At 46.6% G+C, this 19,896-nt stretch overlaps 1 protein-coding gene across 2 annotated transcripts in view; it reads right to left on the bottom strand.

The window, feature by feature from the left end:
• SUSD6 (sushi domain containing 6) overlaps nucleotides 1-19,493 on the bottom strand; it is a 92,381-nt gene extending 72,888 nt beyond the window's left edge. The window contains exon 1 of one of the 2 annotated variants that reach the window (XM_059914511.1): nucleotides 19,208-19,493. The gene's annotated coding sequence lies outside the window, so the exon portion shown is untranslated. Of the gene's footprint in view, nucleotides 1-18,815; nucleotides 18,970-19,207 lie in introns of those variants that run through there. The other variant, XM_059914512.1, reaches the window with a different exon arrangement.
• Nucleotides 19,494-19,896: the final 403 nt, after the last annotated feature.

Below are 19,896 nucleotides of genomic sequence, written 5' to 3'. Positions count from 1 at the left end.
CAGTACCAGTTCCTACAGAGAAAAGAGGCCCAAGATCCCACCCCACCTGGCTAGGTGAAAAATGAGCACACAGTCAAGAGGGCAGAATCAGCATGAAGCAGGCCCAAAACACTTGAGTACACAGAATCCATGGAAACAAGTAGCTGGCCTTCCACAGTAACTGCTCTCTAGGGGAGACGACACTTGAGGACTGGCCAAGTGCTCATCCCAAAGTAGAGCTGCCCAGTGTAAGGCTCTGAGCCACAGGAGGGCCAGCTTGGCTCCCAAAAAGGTGGCCCCTCCTCAGAACCCTGACACCCTGCCAGCCACTGCCATCCCTGATCATCCTAGACAAAAGCAGCACAATAACAGGTGAACAGTGGTGACCTCGGGAAGGAAAAATCACAGCTGATTTTCTCCCTCCATGATTGCAAGTAACCTGTATTTCCTATTCTTTCTTCAAGAAACAAGTAGAACTTGTGGTTTCTTAAATTTTTTGAAAACAAGTAAGTTGATGGAGGAAATGAATTTGACATGTGTACCATTACAAAGGGAAAGTGCAACTTAGCCCTCTTTCCTAATCATTAAACAAGAATAAGAGGAAAAAACGAGTGCAGACTGAATGAAGAACAGTTATTGGTTAAAACAACTTGGTGGATTCTCTGACATTTTCTAAACAAGTGCTTCCCTCCCACCTGTGACATATCCTGACTGCCTGAGAACAGTCACCCACACCCTTCACACAGCGGCTCGGAGAACTAAAACTGGGATGCTGAGAATATGTTATCACAAAGCTTTTTCCCAGTGCTTGGTTTAGGCTTCCTATGGTTGGCAAAAGGCCTTTCATAAGCCGGTGGCTTGGCTGTGTCAGTGGGAGAGGGACGTTTTGTTACCCTGCAGGACTCTACTCTGTAACTGGGGTGGTCATACTCCCAGTAACATGAAACCTCAGGATAATAAAAATAACAACAATAATAACAACATTGTTATTATTACCTGGAACCTGACTGCCTAATCACTGCACAGGAATCTAAGCATTTTCCATCTAATATCTGATTTAATCTTCACAAGAACCTTAAAAGGTAGGTACTACTACTATCTCCATTTCTGGACAGTGGTTAAATAACTTGTCCAAGGTCACAGAGATAGCAAGGTTACAAACTAAGCAGTCTGACCCCAAAGCATATAATCTTGCTAGAGGTTCAAATCAATTCCATGTTAGATAATGTAATTCATTTTAAATATTAAAATTATCCTGGATATATTATGGAATAAGAGGCAAAACTTCCATTCACTAGAAAAAGAAAACAGGAAGCTTTGAAGATTGTTCATACTGCTGCTTGCAGCTCTGCACCCTCTTGAGTGGGCTTGGACTTGGCTTCCCAGCTCTATTTCAGAACCTAAGCAGAGGGAAGTATTTTAACATGCAGACCAACTCTAGGGCCCCAACAAGGGAAGGATTCCTCAGGTATAGTGTGGATCAGGTGATTCTAAAGCACACATTGAGAAACACTATTTTGGGGTATTCTAGGAAACTTTTTTTTTTTTTTTGGATTTATTTATTTTTTTGGCTGCGTTGGGTCTTCGTTGCTGTGCATGGGCTTTCTCTAGCTGTGGTGAGCGGGGGCTACTCTTCGTTGTGGTGCACGGGCTTCTCATTGTGATGGCTTCTCTTGTTGCAGAGCATGGGCTCTAGGCGCACAGGCTTCAGCAGTTGTGGCACACGGGCTTCAGCAGTTGTGGCTCACGGGCTCTAGAGCGCAGGCTCAGTAGTTGTGGCACATGGGCTTAGTTGCTCTGTGGCATGTGGGAATCTCTCTGGATCAGGGCTTGAACCCGTGTCCCCTGCATTGGCAGGCGGATTCTTAACTGCTTAATAGAAACTTCAACACCAAAAGGCTGAGTGGGGAAGAGTTTTTTTTTTTTAAATGTGTGATTTTTCGCAGTCCCAACACAAAGCTTGTTGCCTAGGGCTTTGCACTCATTTGTAAATTGAATAAAGATGCACTCGCTTTAAGATTTTGCCTCTCTGTGTTTTAGTCAGAGTTAGTAAGTGTCCATCCACATATGTGAGCTCACCAATTTTGTCCTTCCTCTTCGGCTTAAATTATCTATGTCAATTGCATTACTATCCAAGAAAGATGGCTCCAAGTTCGGAAACGGTTTTGGTAATTTGATTAAGTTGTACAGAAATGCTAATGCTTTCTTGGGCACCAGTGACCTTTCCCTGATCCTTTCTGGTCTCTGAGGGTTAAGTCCTGGCTGCTGCCTCCCCCTGAGGTGGGACCCCCTCTATTCTCTGATTTCCTCAGGGTCTTCACAGAGGCCACACAGTCCAGCCAAGACTTCAGATTGTCTGCTTCTGCTGCTACTTACCAGCTGTGCCATCCTAGAAAGTGTTTTTTATCCTCTTTTGGCATCAGTTCTCACAACTGTAAAAATGGGTATAATATAAGCAACCTACTCTGAAGCTGCTGTGAAGATTAAACAAACTAATATATGTAAATCACTTGGAACAACGCCTGGCACACAGAAAGCACTCAATATGTGTTATCTTTTATTATGACTCCACCTTGCAATATTAAGAAAGTTTTGAATGAATCTAGAGTTTTATATTTTTGAAGCAGTCTCAATTCATTATTACTACAATCAGCCCTCACAATAACCATTTACGTGAGACAGGACTTAAAAGTTTATGGATGCTTCCTGCTATGAGGAAAAGGAACTGACCTGGCCTGTTACTCATGAGCTGTTTGCTCATTAGTCCCAGTCACTGGGTCAGAGACCCACCTCCGTCATCTTTGTTTTTTTTTTTTTTTAAATTTTTATTTATTTATTTATTTATGGCTGTGTTGGGTCTTCGTTTCTGTGCGAGGGCTTTCTCTAGTTGCGGCAAGTGGGGGCCACTCTTCATCGCGGTGCGCAGGCCTCTCATTATCGCGGCCTCTCTTGATGCGGAGCACAGACGCGCAGGCTCAGTAGTTGTGGCTCACGGGCCTAGTTGCTCCGTGGTATGTGGGATCTTCCCAGACCAGGGCTCGAACCCGTGTCCCCTGCATTGGCAGGCAGATTCTCAACCACTGTGCCACCAGGGAAGCCCCCTCCGTCATCTTTGGATACCACTCCCCACACACATGCCAGCAGGCGTCAGTAAATCAAGGCTGAACTGCACTGAAGGTTTACAGCAAGGGCGGGCCGTGCTATAAACAGAGCAACCCCAGCCTTAAGGCAAGGAGCGGGGGAACAAATCAGAGTCCCTGTTCTGGGGACTTCCTGGCTACCCTGAACACAGAGACAAGAGGGCTAATTTCCTAGTCCTGACTCCCACCTCATCCCCGGGAGAAAAAGGAGCAGCTGCAGGAGAGGGAGCAGCCAGAGGTCACTTAGAGGGAAATGGCAGAACTGTCCCTGCACAACCTCTGAGGCAGCAGGGAGTCAGGATAATATAACACGGCATTACCCAGCCCCTCCTGCCAGGCCAAACGGGGATCCATAAATGCGGTGTTTCAAAGGCGAATAATGCTGCCTTCACTAACTGAAATGGGAGTTGCTTTTGAGTAGAGTACAGGCCAGTCTATAAACACCAGGGATTAAAAGGCTTCCTGTAGGGCCCAACTGCCACCGGCCTAAAGACAGAGTCTATCTGGCCCTCCAGACCCCAAACACACTCCACAGCACTTCCTTCAGGGAAGAGCTGCCATCATCCAATGGTACACCCCCTCAAAGTGAAACCATAATCCTTTTTTTTCTTCTTTTTTTCCACTTCAGATCACTTTGCTAAGCAACCTCTCCTTTCCACATCCTTCACCCAGCACCATTCACTCCCCAGCACCCTCCACAGCAGCTCCCCACCTGACCCTGTCCTCTGCTCTCCAGGCATTTGTTTTCTGTCTCCCTCACCACCTCATCCTCCACCCCAACAACTTCCTAATACACGTGCATTTTATCTGCCATGAAAACAACACAGGCTTTGGAATCCCTCCAACCTTGGTTCAGGCTCCACACAGTTACTTACAGTACTTAACTTTTTAGAGCTTGGTTTTCTGATCCATGAAGTGGAGACAGGCCCTCCTAGGTACAACACCTAGCACAGGGCCTGGCACAGAGCGGGCACTCAGTACTTCCTGCCTTGTCCCACTCCCCACAGGATTTTTCTTCTTCCTTCTTTCCTGGGCTCTGTGACCCTGATACAGTCACTCTTTCTAGGTATCACACCTGCTACATCCAAAGGTCTCAACTCAAAGGAGTGACTCAAATGATGAACATTTTAGTCCCCGATGCTATCTGTGTAGCAGGCACATTCTGGGCACATGGTCCCATCAGCAACCTTCAAATTACACTAAAGAGAGGACTGGTCACCTTCTATCTCCCCACCACAAATGACCCATTTAATGAGAAAAGTAACCAGAGGGGATGGGAGGACACGGAGTTGAGAGTCACTTGTGGCCAGAAGCAGGAGATAAATAAAGGCCTCTGTAAGGTAAGGGTAGCATTTCCACATGCAACTAAAAACCCCAAAAGGAAAATTCCCGTAATTCCACATTTACATGTAAAAATTTTAAATCAATTCTGACAGCAAGAACATCTGCCAGTTTTGCTAGAAACACCATCTGGTTCATTTCTGATAAGCCCCAGGCACAACTTCACACAGGCCAGGAACTGCCTACAGTTTGGTTCCCAAAAGGTGGCATCCTCAATGACAGCTCCAAGGCAGTGTGCCATTCCTCCCTCCCTGGAGCCCTAAGGCTGCTCCTGCTAGCTCATGATTAGACCTGAAATAAGCCCAGAGCTTGACTCTTTTGTAAGTACCTCCTCCAAAACTTCCAGGCATCACCCTTATAACCAGAATTAATTTAAGCAAGTCTGTCTCCAAAAACCCGATAAATACTACAGAAACATGACAAACAGCAGGAACAACTTGTGTTTCAGAGGGGCTTTCATAAGCCAGGTGGGAGGGCAGCTTCTCCACTGAAGAGTCTTATTTTTCAATTAGCTAAGAGTAAGAGGGTCCCCTCCACGAGGTCTTTAAGCTCCTCCAAGTACCTGCCTTTTGTCAAGCCAACAGGAAACACTTTGATGCACTTCATGGAGGTCTTCAGGCCACCATAAATAAGGAAAAGAAAGCAGCCTGGGAGTCAGAGCAGACTTGTCTCGAGGTGCAATGACTTGGTTTGTGGTGCCTCAACAGCAGGCCTATTCTTCAGATCCTGATGGGGAATTAAGCATAAAATGTGAACCCAACACCTACAGCAACGATATACCCCAAAGAAAAATGGACTACAAGGTTCACCAGCCACCACTAAACACAAATGGAAAAAGGTGTATTTGAAACACACGAAAACAGGATAAAAACTATCATGTGCAAGAGTCTGTACAAATATGCACACCCCTGGGACTTCCCTGGTGGTCCAGTAGTTAACAATCCGCCTTGCAACGCAGGGGACGCGGATTCGATCCCTGGTCAGGGACACATGCCGTGGGGCAACTAAGCCCACCTGCTGCAACTACTGAGCCCATGCACTCTGGAGCCCGCACGCCACAAACAGAGAGCCCGCGTGCTGCAACTACTGAGCCTGCGCACTCTGGAGTCTGCTCACCACAACTAGACAGAAGCCCACACGCCGCAACGAAAGATCTCACATGCCACAACAAAGATCCTGCGTGGGGGCTTCCCTGGTGGCGCAGTGGTTGAGAATCTGCCTGCCAATGCAGGGGACACAGGTTCGAGCCCTGGTCTGGGAAGATCCCACATACTGCGGAGCAACTGGGCCCGTGAGCCACAATTACTGAGCCTGCGCGTCTGGAGCCTGTGCTCCGCAACAAGAGAGGCCGCGATAGTGAGAGGCCCGCGCACCGCGATGAAGAGTGGCCCCCGCTTGCCGCAACTAGAGAAAGCCCTCGCACAGAAACGAAGACCCAACACAGCCAAAAATAAGTATAAATAAATTTAAAAAAAAAAAAAAAAAAAAAAAGATCCTGCGTGCCACAACTAAGACCCGATGCAGCCAAATAAATAAATAAATATTCAAATAGGCACACGCCCTCTTCTAGTCCACTAAGCAAACCTGGGTTGGTGAAACTTTAAACACTGTACTGCCTGTATTGTTCACCAATTTTTGGTATTTCATAACCCCTGTGAAGACGCAGCAAGGCAAATGTGGTAAAGAGAGAACTGAGAAGGCAAGGGTGAGAAGCAGGCAGTACAAACCCAAGGTGAGAAACTGAGGCATAATCAGCTCTGGCCTCACAACTGGGTTTGGGGATGAGAATCTCTCACTCTCTGAAAACAATGCTGGGCAGAAATCACTCAGCGTTTTTTCCTCTCAAAATGTGAATACACAGAACAGGAGCCCACAGCGAAGCTCCAAACTGACTTCCCACCAAGTGTGGCTTCAACTCACCCATTCAGCCGCACAGACAGGCAGCTAGCTGAGGAGCAGGGAGGAAGCCACTGGCAGTACCAAAGTGGTGTGGAAACAGGCCTACCCCACAGAAGCTGAGCGTCCTTGTGCCGGCCCTCCAGGACAGAAGGAGGAGGGCTGGGAGGCTGTCGGCGTGGACTCCAGCAGCAGGGCAGTTTAACAGAGAAGGCCAGACCGGAGGAGCTGAGAAAACTGAACCCACAACAAGGGCAGTGGTCAGGAGTCCACCACCTGACAAGCCAGGAGGATGTGAAAGAAAAGCAAGAGGAAACAAGCCCCTCCCTTTTGTCAATCTGGATGCGGTCCATCTGCCTTAGAAAGTAGAGGAAGGATGTGGCCCTAAACTGGCCTCTCCCCTTCTCGGAAAAACTGACCCTCGATAATCCCTGCTGTCCAGACCAGCAGCATGTTTCACACCCAGCACCTGGCCGGTGCTTCGCGTCTGCCCATCGGTGAGACCTCCCTGGGTTGCCACCTTGGCCGACAGGCCGCACAAGCATAAGCATCAGCGTCACCATTTCTGCTGCTAACTCAGCCCTCGGCCTTACGACAGCACACTTGTCCTAAACTACTCTGTGCCTCACATTCTGTAACTTTAAAGTGGGCATCACTCCCACCTCACTTCCAGGGTAACTGAGAGGATAATAGCCAACAACAGATAATATTTACTGAGCGCTTACTATGAGCCAGGTACCAGGCTAGTTGCTTTCCATGTCTCCTCCAAACCCCCCTATGTAGTAGATACTGATGTTAACCCCCATTTTCAGTTTAAGAACTGGGGCTTAACAAAGAAACTTATCCAAAGTACACAAGCCAGACAGAAAATCTAACACTACAAAAAGCAAGGGTCAAATACTAATTAATACCACTTCTTCCCCAAATAAACTGCCATGAGTATCTTTTACTTGTCAGACACTGAACCTAGTGTTTTAACTATCCCATTTTATTTGATTTTCATAACAACCCCATGAGGGGTTACATTTCAACATAATTTTAATTATTTAAGTTATACATGCCAACAGTGAAAATTCAAATGAAACAAAAAGTTTAAGAAGTTATAGTTTCCTGTTACCCTTTATCACCCCAGAATTCCCACCCCAGGTAATCATTAATATTCTGGTAGGTCTACCCCTCTAGAGATAGGTAGTGGTAATATTATCATCTCCATTTTACAAGTGATAAAACTGAGCGTCTGAGAGGTTAAATTTGCTCAAGGTCATACAGCTGGGAAGTGGCTGAGCTGAGACGGGAAGCAGGGCGAGTCTGGTCCCAAGGCCCGCTCTCCTCCGCTGCCTCCCACTCAGTACCCACTCCTCGAAACAATCGTCCATTTTCATTCACCATAGGAAAGGGGGAAGCTCTGCCTGGCCCACAGCCAGTCTCACTTCTCCACTTTCCCAACCAAATGGAAACAGCAGACAGGCTGTCCGAGCACACCCTGCCCCAGGAACATTGGCACTGCTTTATGTTTTTCAAATCTAAGCTGTCCTGATGAGGCAGGACCTTCACCTCCAACCTCCTCACTGCCCAGACAGGCTCACCTTCTGCCTCTGAAAGTAAGGGCAGGACAGTGGGGAAGAGGAGGTCAAGCCAGGCCTACAGGAGACCTTGGATCCCCCTGTCAGCAAGAAAGGACACTCTTCAGGAGCCCTTAGGAGTACTGAAGCGAAGACAGTCCGCCTTTGGAAACAGCTGCGGGGGGCATCTCAGGAAGGTCCAGACCCACAGTTGGCGCCTAGAGTCAGAACTCACCTGCAGAAAGACAGAACAAGACTGCAACGATGCTGATACAGACTGCAGAGCCCTCAAAATCGCCAACACAGAGCCCTTAGAACCCGAGGAACTTAGAATCGCCAACACAGAGCCCTTAGAACCCGAGGAACTTAGAATCGCCAACACAGAGCCCTTAGAACCCGAGGAACTTAGAATCGCCAACACAGAGCCCTTAGAACCCGAGGAACTTAGAATCGCCAACACAGAGCCCTTAGAACCCGAGGAACTTAGACTTTCTGCTCTGGCTCACCCCCAAACGGACCTCTAATAACCTGAAAACTGTATGAGTTTCTAGATACCAGGGTTTTGCCCCTGTGGCCTCCCTGCTCCTCCAAAAAATAAAAGTAAAACCCTTCTCAGACTATATGGCAATGCTTTTTCCTTAGTTAGGAGATGAAATTTGCCCTTTCTAATTACACACACTTTCACATCTCTGTCCCATCAGTACACAAAAACATACCGACCTTTAGAGTACCTATGTTGAGATGGGGGTAGGGACGAGGCAAGGGGTTGTTACATTGCTTTTCACACACAAGTTAAAATTTATCAAGTCTTTAATTCCAAGAGCTTTCCTATTTCCCAGCAGGATACCAATGTTTGATTCAACCTCAGCCCTGGCTGACTCAGCATCCCTATTTACAAGCACAGTGGACGCTAAATGTCCACTGGTTACCAAAGGCCTTGGCTTTCCCATTTGTAAAATGGGACTGAAACCTTCCTCACAGTAATTATCTGATTTCTTATGTGAAAGCACTTTATAAAATAAATAAATCTTTATTGCTATTAATATGAATGCCCAACCTACATAAGTAAATGAAGAAGAAACTTAAACCACCCCCTCCCTCCTCAAGGGGTTTGACATCTACGAGGGGAAAAGATTAACCAAAACACTGGAGAACAATTCAAAATCTTGGTTATACTGTGCTGCAAAGAATCCCTGTGGGGAGATGATTATATGGGAAAGAGCATCCAATACTTGTTCAATTAATAAATTAGTTCAGATGCACTGCTTAACAAACATCTACTTGTTACCATCCACAGAAAGTTTTACCAACACCAAAGGCTCTGGAATCTGTTCATTCACTGTCACACACATCCCAAGAAAAACAGTCAGCATTTGCAGAGAGCAGCCCTTCTTTCAAAGATGTGATTTTTCAAAAGCATTCACAGACCTTCAAATGAGATGACCCACACAATTATATTTTGTAATTGCAGGAGCAAAAGAACCGCCCCCAGAAGAGCTCAGTTGTGGAGAACAAACAGAAACAAGCCATCCTGTGTTAACCACTTCCTGGCCTGCAGCCAGAGTCACAGTGGATAACATATATATATGTAAAAAAGGCCAAACCAGTAGATGCACACATGTAAATTGGCTTTAGGGTATGACTGATGCCTCCTGAGGCTTTTAAAAGAATGACAGAGTTTTCCAGAAACAAAGACCTGCACTTGAAAATTAGAAGGGGTGAATCTCTGGTCTCGGATCAAAATTCGTAAGGGGTCCTATAGATTGTTTTTGACTGGCCTTGCTAAAACATTTTGGACAACAGCCAATACCCTCTCTTTCCTTCTCCTCCTCCCACCTCCATGGTTCCTGAGCTGTCTTCTTTTCCTGCCACCAGTCAGAGTAAACTTGGTGAATGTTAACAGCTTTTTATCACCTTGTTTATATTTGTTTTTCACTCAAACCAAGCCTCCCCCCAAATGTTTCTTTTCAGAATTTCATCAATAATACCACTCTTACATTCCTTGTCATCAAGGCTGATGGCCTCAAGGTCACCTTGCCCTCTCACCCTTTTTACTTTAATCCTCTATACCTGGTCAATCCTTCTCAACCAGTCAATTAATCCAGAAGCTGAGTATAAAGAAGTGGACAAGACAGTCACTGACCTCAGGAAACTTCCAGTCTCAGCCTAGAACCTGAGCCTACATGGAGATGGCTTACCCACAGAGGTAAAACATACGGGGATGTGCGTTTATTGGGACCCTTATTTGTGCCAGTAGTGTACTAGGTCCTTTACTGCCCCCAGCAAGTTATAAAGCCAGATATATCAGGAAGAGACGCAAATTAACATATCTAAAATTGAGGCTTGAAAGAAATGGAGAAAAAAGGATTCCCTAAGGAATTCACACCACTGATCCTACCTATTTCCCTTCTCCCAATTTCTCACTGTTGAATTCACACCCGCTTTTCTCTCTAAACTAAAAAAAAAAAAAATACTTCAGGGTCAGAAAACATTCCCACATTAAAAACTGGTTAGTTAAGTAAAGCTGGAAAACTGGAATCCTCACACCAGACCAAACTCCAAACTCCTAGACCGAGCTTGCTCCACAGAGAAAGGCAATTTGCTCTCTTGCTAGGGAGGCCAGGAGGAATTCTCCAAGGGTATTTTTCAAGTCCTCCTCCCTTCCAGGGTGGTTGCTGGTTTGGAGCACAAATGTCCCCGAAGAAGCCAGAGCCACTCCTTCAGCGTAGCCAAGCTGAAAGCCTGCTTTACACAACAGATCCCTCCAACGCTACTGTCAAATTAAGTAAGCCGTGGGTACTCCCCCAGACTGTTAACTTCTGGAGGGCAAGTGCTGTGTGCATTTTGTTCTGGTTCACAACTGCATACCTAGCACTTAACCACCACGGGCATTCACTAAATACCTGCCACACAAATGACTTGACTTCCTTCCTTCCTCTTGGTTTCTGCAGCAACCCTCTACCCACCTCCCACCAGCCTGACATCACAGCCCAACCAGATTTTCAGCTCACAAATTATGAGAACTTGAAGGTGCATGTAAAGGGGAAAATAAGATGGACCAATGAAATCTTATGAAACCCAGAGCCTGTTTTTCTTGCCATCCTGCTGTGTAACAAGCAAAATTCCCACAGGACTGAAACAAGGAGGTAGATGGCCTTCCCATGGCAGAGTGTCTACCTGGGAGTGGATGAGAATCAAGGATTGATAAAAGTGTGCACCAGCCAACATACCATTTGTTAATTCTCTAAAAATGTCCTGAGCATGCCAATTGAAAGAACAACACCCACTGAACACCAAACTACTCACTGGCTTTCTGGGATGGAGAGAGCTAGCATATATGACACCTCAACCCGAGAAGTCTATTTCCTTCCTGGCTGGTTAGAGACACAGTTAGGGACGTGTGTTCACACTGCATTTGGACAGGTGGCTGACCCACATAAAATAAACCTGAGGATATCAGAACCACAGTTGTGAAGGGTTTCAGTCTGCTACGAGGGAGGGGCCATCAGCCGTCCTAGACAGCATCTTCTCAAATACTGGGCAGTCCTACTACATCTAGGATGCCACCAGCACCTACCTGCCACTGTCCCACCTGGGTGAGCGAGACCCAAAAGGGAAAATGACTCAGGAACCACATCCCATTGGCCTGGAGTCAGGTGGTGTTTTCTAAATTGTAAGGAAGCACAGTACAGAGATAAAAGAGTTAAGCAGCCCAGCCTAAGCACAACTCCCATTTTAAGAACAGTTCTTCTTAAGAACTGAATTTAAAGACTCATTCCCTTTTGTAATTTCACTATCAGACTCAAAACCACAATCACAGAAGGGATAGGAGTTTGTTCCTAACGATATGAACCACATACCCTTCTGGGCTCCAATCCCCTTTCCTGGAACAGGCCCAGAGAAGAGAAGTTGATCACACTGGGATAGAAAAAGTACCAGACTAGGAATCTGCAGCCCTGGCTTCTCCCCTGGCCCTGTCATCACTCAGGAAAATGAGCTCTGAGCAACCATTTCCCATTTTTCTATTCTATAAAGTGAGGCTGTAAAATGAGACCATCCTCGGAGTCCCATCCTCCCAACTCTAGCATTTCATGAGCTCTCTCTGGTCACATGCTTGGCTTGTTGTGCAATAAGTTTTGGTAACATCTGGATACTACAGTCAAGCATTCAAATCTTCAGATAAGAGTCCTGTCTCCTCACTCAGCCTTTTGAGACTCCTAGTACTTGGGAACAGAATTTGTATTAACAGGTAGAGCCCACTCCAAATCTAAAACTTTTGGCAGTGAACAGCGGCAGGGAAGTTATGGCTGCATTCATACACATTTACACACACACACGAGGGAACTTTCTGGAAAAACTGGTCCTTGGACTTGGCTCCAGGTGAAGGAACCTGACACAGGTACAGGGGAAGATGATTCAACTTCCTAGTTTTTGTCTGGCTTGTTGGACAAAGGGCATGTGCCCTGTGTCCCATGTGTTTCCGAGGTAGAACTATCTTGACCCTCTGACCCTTAAGTGGCCTACACATGCACACTTTCAAGAGCTTCTGGGAGGGACCTAGGAGCAGGAAAAGCAAGACCAGCTATTGGTCACGAATGCTAGGAATTCCAATTAGAACAAGAGTGAAAGAAGGCACTGCACTATTTCAGTACTGAGGCTGCTATGATGTAAAACCACCCAGGGGTAGATTAATCTGTAGAGGAAATGACACTCCCAGCAGCACCATCTGTTCCTCTTTGTGTCTGGCCTGATCTATATTTTAAACCTCGGGTGCAACTAAGGTCCACCAGTAAGAGCCCGTAAGAGCCATTCTAAATAACATTCTTTCTCAGGCCTGCGTTTAAACCACGCTCACAGCCCCTCTCCCTCCCCCCTCACGGGCTGGCTCTCTATTCAGCAAGCATGCCACTCCCCAGTCTAGCAGCAGCCTTCAAGCAGGTGCACAGAACCCTCGCATGGAATTTTTCATAAGGAAAGGGAAAACTTCTGAGAACTATAAATTACATTGATAAGGAAGGCTCTGTGGGGTTCACGGTAACACTCTCTCCAAAAGACACAATGATGCAATTTACAACTGAGGCTTCATGCTGAAACCACCCCCCCCCCCTTTTTTTTAAAGCAGCAGTACATGTGCACTGAATTTAGGCACTAAAGCATCTGTCAACTCTCACTACTGTTTAAAGTTCTGCACCAAAGATTTGGAAACAATGCTACTGGAGAGTTCAAACCTCTTAAACAATATATATATATATATATACACACACCCACACACACACACACACGTGTATATATATACATGTATATATGTATATAAATACACGTATATATACACATATATACACGTATATATATGTATATGTGTATGTAGCACCTTTTCGTAATTCAGGGCAATACCCTCAACACCACAGGACCAAGAGATTTCGCTATACTGTTCTTGCCCAAACAAACTACATAACCAAGTAGAACGTTAACTCCAAAGTAGAAATATGGATGCAGCTTTTAAGATATCTCCCTGAGAAATGAAAACATATGTCTACATGAAACCCATGGGTTCACGGCGGCATTATCCATAATAACCAAAAAACACAAACAACCCAAATGATCATCAGCTGATGAATGGATAAACAAAATACGGTAGTATATCTAAACCAAAGATTGTTCAGCAATAAAGCAGAATGAAATAGCGATATATGCTGCAACATGGATAAACCTCAGCAACATCATGCTAAGTTAAAGAAGCCAATCATTAAAGACCGCATATTGTATGATTCTATTCAAATGAAATGTCCAAATAGGTAAACTATAGAGAGCGGATGAGTGGTGCCCCTGGGCTAGAGGGATTATAGAGGAATAGGGACTGACTACTAATGGAGTTTCTTTTGCGGGTGATGAAAATGTTCTAAGATTAGATTAGATAAGATTATGGTGATCGTTGGACAACTCTGTAAATATACTAAAATCCACTGCCTGTACACTTTAAATGGATGACCTTTATGATATATAAATTGTCTTAAAGCTGTTTTTAAAAAATGTCATATGAGAAAATAAAATCACCCCTCCAAAAAAAAAAAAAATCTCCTTGAGCAAACTTAGAAATAATCTAGATGTATGAGAGAGGGTATTTAAATCACAGCTGATCTATTTGATGGAATTTTATAAAGCCACTAAAAATAATTATAAAGGCTATGTGTTATTATAGGAAAATGTTTATGCTATAATGTTAAATGAAAAAAAAAACGAAATACAAAAGTGAACGTTACAAGGACTACCAACTAAAAGAAAAAGTAGAATACATGGAAATGTTTGTGTTAGGATGGTAGAATCATAGTGGTTCCCCCCCCTCTATTTTTCAAACTTTCCGTAATCTTGTCCCACTGTATTCACGATTAAAAACAAAAAAAAACCCTCAGTCCTCCCTCAGTTTGCCTTGACTACAACTTAAAACGCAAAATAAGCAAAACCACCTTGTTCTCTTTTTCAAGTTCCCTTTTTTAAACTTCCATCCACTTAGTTTACTGAGATCAACTAAGAACAACTCAAAGAAGGAAGAATGGGGTAAACACTCCTCCTCTGCTATTCCCAGAAGCTAGTTTCATTTTCCTGGCTTTGTCAGAAACCAAAGCCTAGTCTAGCCAAAATTTCAGCAAGGAGAATCTACACACAGGGCAACTCATGTTCTGTTCTTAAACTTCTGTGGGTGAAGCAAGTCACTGCTGGCAGGAGGCTGGATTTGGAAAGATCAGACTTTCCCCCTCCTTAAAAAAGGATAGAAAGAAAGGGGAAGCTGGGAAAAAGCCCCTATTTGTGTCTGTTCTCTGAGGTTTTGTGTCCAATCTCCAACTACAGGAGGAAAGAATCCTGAGTCATTTAATCTTTCACCACAGAAGATCCTCTTCTGAGTAATAAAGAATTGTCAGTCACCACCTCTGCCATCTGCAAACCCACTGAGAACCTATTACTATCATCAGGAATCCCAGGCTACCTGTCCCCAAATCAAGCAACGGGGCTCTGCCAAAAAAATAATAATAATAATGGTACGTGTGTATGGGAGGGGAGAGTACATTTAAGGGCACACTGCTATCAGGTAATTTTAAGGATCCACTAACACTGGCGACAGTAAACAGGGAGCTACATCTGTTTCTGCTTGAGAAAAATGCTTCAATAATATCCTGTCTCTGGAGTACTGCATGAATTCTTGGCACGCGGCTTCAGATGCTTCAAGTGTGGCTATTTTCCTTTTTCGAGATATAAGAGCCAGGGAGGGAGAATACATCACAGGCAACACGAGAGTCTGTGAAACCCGTTCAGTTCTCACCACAGTCGCTGCATTTTCTGCTATTGCATTTTCTGCTCCGTGAGTCTCTTCACGGAGACTCAGCTGTCCCCTAGCCCTGACAGCAGCACAGGTGGCCTTTCACAGCTGAAGTGACCCAACTCGGCACCACCGAGAGGCCTACCAACAGAGTGGAGACTTCCACACTCAGGTAAGAACCAGAGGATGAGATAGCAAATAGAGGAATCCTGCTGGTTTCTAGGCCAAAGAACTAAAAGGGAAAGAAAAAGGACAGCATCACAGACACAGGTGAGCATAAGAAAAAGGAAACATCCACAGGTGCCCAACAGGCTCTGCCACTAAAACCTAACCCTTGTAAGAGGTGCCTCTTTCCCCAGTACCTCTACTTTTTCAGATAAAGGTTTCAAACGGATATACTGGAACTTACAGCCATCTAAGGGAACAACGGCTGCTGCCTTGAATCCTAGCTGGGGCAGGAGTGAACACATCTTGATGCTCAAGGACGGTCACCCCCATGCTGTCCTGAAACTGTCATTAGTCTCAGATCCACAGCTGTTAGCAGCTTCAAATACTCATCACACACATCCCCCCAGCGCCAACCCTGAGCTGCATCCTTCATTCCCACCAATGGGGAAACAGCCCTACCACATTACAGGTATCATTTCTCACTGCTCTAGTTTCCAAGTTTCCTGCAATGTGGCAACATAACTTAAAAATACTAATTTTTTAAAAACCATTCCCATTAAGTGAAGCCTCACCACGGTGGGATATGTGGGTGGCTCCTAGACTGAAGCCATCTTGAGGAGAAACCAGGGGAAAGAGTCTCTATTATCATACAAGCAGGTGTCCTAATCCTCAACACTCAAGTCTGCACCACAGCAATATTTGCTTTCAAAGTTAAAAAAAAAAAAAAAAAGACACTGGGCTTCTTCCTCTCCTTGTTCCTTCCCATCTTTCTCCTACTGCTTGAGGGAATGCCCTCTACACAAGACTTCCCTACTGTCTAGGTGGATGAAAGAGGGAAAATGAATCCTGCTCGGCACCTTTCACTAGGAGATCACATGTCAAATTTAGGAGCTCAGTAAAACGCTTCATGCATGGCAATTACACAACTGGGCCTAGTGGGTCTGCAGACATTCAGGCCTCCAAGTAGGCATTTCAGGCCTGTAAGCAGGCATCACATCCCTGCTGCTGTCTCTCGGTGAATCGTCCCTGAGTAAATGGGGAACTAGAGGGGAAGACAAGCACATGTGCTCTCTGGCCTTCCTTCTCTGCCTGCAAGAGGCTCTGCTAAAGACATTCTCCCCAGTTCACTTGTTTTGGTACGGAAATGAGGAAGATTACGTGGCTCACTAATTTTTTAAAAAATACTGTAATTCTCTGAGCCCACAGACAGATACCAGTAGTTACCTGGCTATCAGAAGAGCTAAGAATGCGGAAAGAGAGTACTAGGAAAGATTTAAAACATAAGGCAAGTTTTTTTCTGGAGGATGGAAAAGCATGGAGGAAGTGAAACAATGCTGAGTAGCAATAAAGTTGAAATAAGTTCTTACTTTTAAGAAGCCAGATAAATTATTCCCTTCGGACGGTGCATATGTGTGTGTATGGAGGGGGAGGGTAGCTATAGGAATTGCTGCCCTGGGAACGGCAAGGGAGGAAATCCCCTGCCAGGAGACGCACCATTACATAAGAGCACAAGTTCAGTCACCACATAATGGAGACCTGCCAGGAAGCCAGACAAAGTGCTGAGGTCTCTTCATCTGCCAGCCTGCATCTGTAACACCTCATTCTACCTTTCTTCCTCTTCTTTCTATCTGCCCACATGCTGGGCTTTGAGAAGGCAAGCCTCAGCAAATAAGTTGAACTGCCATTTGACAATGGGTTTGCTCTCCGGGTTTAAGCACTGCAGGCCAGAGGAGAGGCATGTCCTACGCTGAGCACTCAGGGACCTGTCCCCGTCTAGCTGTAGGTAAGGTTTGGTTTCCTATGCCATTTCTACTACAGTATCCAAAAGACCACCCTGTGGACAGGGAGTTCTATTTATCAGGAGTGGTATCAGTACTGTTCTCTATTTAACGCACTGGTCAGGACTTCCTTAAGCAGCAAATGGCCACCAATGAAAATTAACAACATAAGCCAAAATAAATTGACTTGAAAACCATGAACTCTGTAAGAAATGGCAGGGTTCTGTCTTATTCACTGCAGTAACCCCAATACCTAGCACAGTGCCCGGCATATATTCTGTATCACAAATACTTGTGAGTACTAAATTAAAAAAATGAATGAATGAACACACGAATGTTATGCAAATATACCATAAATGTGTACCTTGGAGAAAGAAATAAGGATGCGCATGATCTGAGAAAGCCTGAGGAAGTAGTGCTTTGGAAAGAGTCTAGAAAGACTCCAGTTTCAATTTTACCAAATGGTAAGCAAACTAGAAATTAACAGTATAATCTAGTAGTTCAGGGTGAGGGCTCTACTATGAGATACCTTTGTGACCTTGGGCAAGTTACTTGTTTGGCTTTACTCTCATCTGAAAAAATGAGAATAATGACAAAATCTACCACAAAAGTTTGTTGTTTATTAAATGAGATCAAGAAAGTAAAGTTCTTGGCACAAAACTCAGTTCACAGTAAGTCCTCAAGAACTTTCCCCTGTTATTGCTATTATTTTTTCATTATTAAATATCTCCTCTACTGAGGAGAAGGTAGATGTACTCCCCCTCCCCAAAACTCTGAAAATTTTCATTTCTGGTTGAATATGCATCTAGCTAAAAATGGAAAGCCCAGAAAATTCAAAACTCAATGCCAAGCACATGTCTCTACTAGCCTCCACTAGATGGTGACAATTTGGGTGTGGAATTCCCAAAACAGAAAAGGTGTATGTATGCATTCACCCCATTCATACATATTTTTTAAATCAGAGCAATGAAAAGAACAGAAGTGAATTAACCAGTGTAAAGGATGGAAAGACACTCTTGTCACCTCTGCAGACGTAGAAAGGGTGTAAAATACCTACGGTTTAATTGAACTGGGTAGTTTCACTGCACCTCTGTACAGAGCACACACAAGCCCAGTTAGCAAGAGCAGTAAAGCCCAGCGAGCCGCCTGCCACCAGGGGACATTCTATGGGAACAGCAGCAACAGGCCTCACTGCTGAACTTCCCTCGAACCAGCTGGAGACTTGTTCTCGACGCCTCTTTTCTCCTGGGTCTTACGGTCCCCAAAACCACCTCCCTCTCCTGACCTCCTTACAGGTAACTTCCCCCTTCAGCAACCCCACAGTCACAACCCTGTGGGAGGGTCAGACCGACACCAGTATTTGTCTCTAAAAACCAGAAGTGAATAAAGAAAGTCTACATACATAAACAGGAAGTGGTTTCGGTGCGTCTCAGCCCGGATACTAAGAAAAGTTTTTAGATTTCAGACCAGACGAGGCGCGGGGGCTCCAGAAAGCTCCGGTGCTCGCACACCCGGGCTCCAAGGTGCCCTCGGAAGTCCACCATCGCTAAGCCAACCCTGCCCCAGCGCAGGACCCGCAGCTTCAGTTCGCTTGACAGGAAAACAGTAACAGTAATAAAGACAGCCAGCCTGTAACTACCTCCTCTCCAGCGACCTGCAAAATGTGGTCTCCACCCTGAATTCCGGGCCGGAGCGCGACCCCGCACGCCCGGCGAGGCCCGGGCGGCGCGCCTCGATCCCGGCCACCAAGCTCCCGGCCGCAAGCCGGCCGGCCGGTATTCCTCCCGGCCTCGGCACAGCTCCCCCCCGCCGCCCCCCCGGCCCACGCCGGCACCGGGCTCGCCGCCGGGCGTCGGGGTGACAGCCGGGCCGGCGCAGGAAGCGCGGAGAGCAGCCGACGCGGGGCGGCCGTCCGGGCTCCCCAGCGTCCCTCCAGGGCGGTGCGCCGGTCCTGCACCCCTGACAGCCGGCCGAGGGCGCCAGTGACACAATGCCCGGCCCCACCGTCCCCCGGCCGCGGTGACAACTCACCCGGGGAACGGCGCGGCGACCTCCGGGAGGCGGACGCTCGCAGCGTCCGCGGCGCCGGGATCCGCTCCGCCGCCTGCGCGCGCCCGCAGCCCTCTTGGGTCTAGGCGAGACCCCGAGTGCCCTTGTCTGGCTGGCGCTGGCCGGCGCTGCGGGAGGAGGAGGCTGGAGGCAGGGGACGAGGATGTCGCCGGCTTAGGAGAATGGAACGCGGCGGCCGTAGCAGAGGCAACGGCAGCAGTACGCGCGTCACCGGCCCAGCTGTACAGCGCGGGAGGGGGAGGCCCGCGGAGGGGGAGGGGAAGGGGAGGGCGAGAGGCGGGGCCAGGCGCGCACGCAACCAGCGCCGGCGTCGCGCCGCCGCGCCCGCCCCGCTGGGAAGCCCCGCCGGTCGACGGCTGGCAGCACGCACGCGCCGCCCGTCGGCCCGCACGCCCCGCGGGAGGCGAGACAGGGTGGGCGGGGGGTGTCCTTAAAGGGACCGTCACGCCAGCGCTGCTAGAGTGGATCGGGCGGTTGTACAGATTCAGACTGCGGTGCCTTTGCGCTGCACTCTCCAGTTCTTTTACTATTATTATTGTATTATTATTTGGATTACTGTTATTTGCAAAGAATTGGTTTGCTCTCCGGTCGACAAGGCGCTTTCATTCCTGTTGCCTCCTTAGCTCAGGAATCCCTCGCCAGGCCTGTCG

The sequence above is a fragment of the Balaenoptera ricei genome, chromosome 2 (genome assembly GCF_028023285.1).
Source record: "Balaenoptera ricei isolate mBalRic1 chromosome 2, mBalRic1.hap2, whole genome shotgun sequence".
Classification (NCBI taxonomy): domain Eukaryota; kingdom Metazoa; phylum Chordata; class Mammalia; order Artiodactyla; family Balaenopteridae; genus Balaenoptera; species Balaenoptera ricei.
This window is presented reverse-complemented; position numbering and strand designations above follow the sequence as displayed.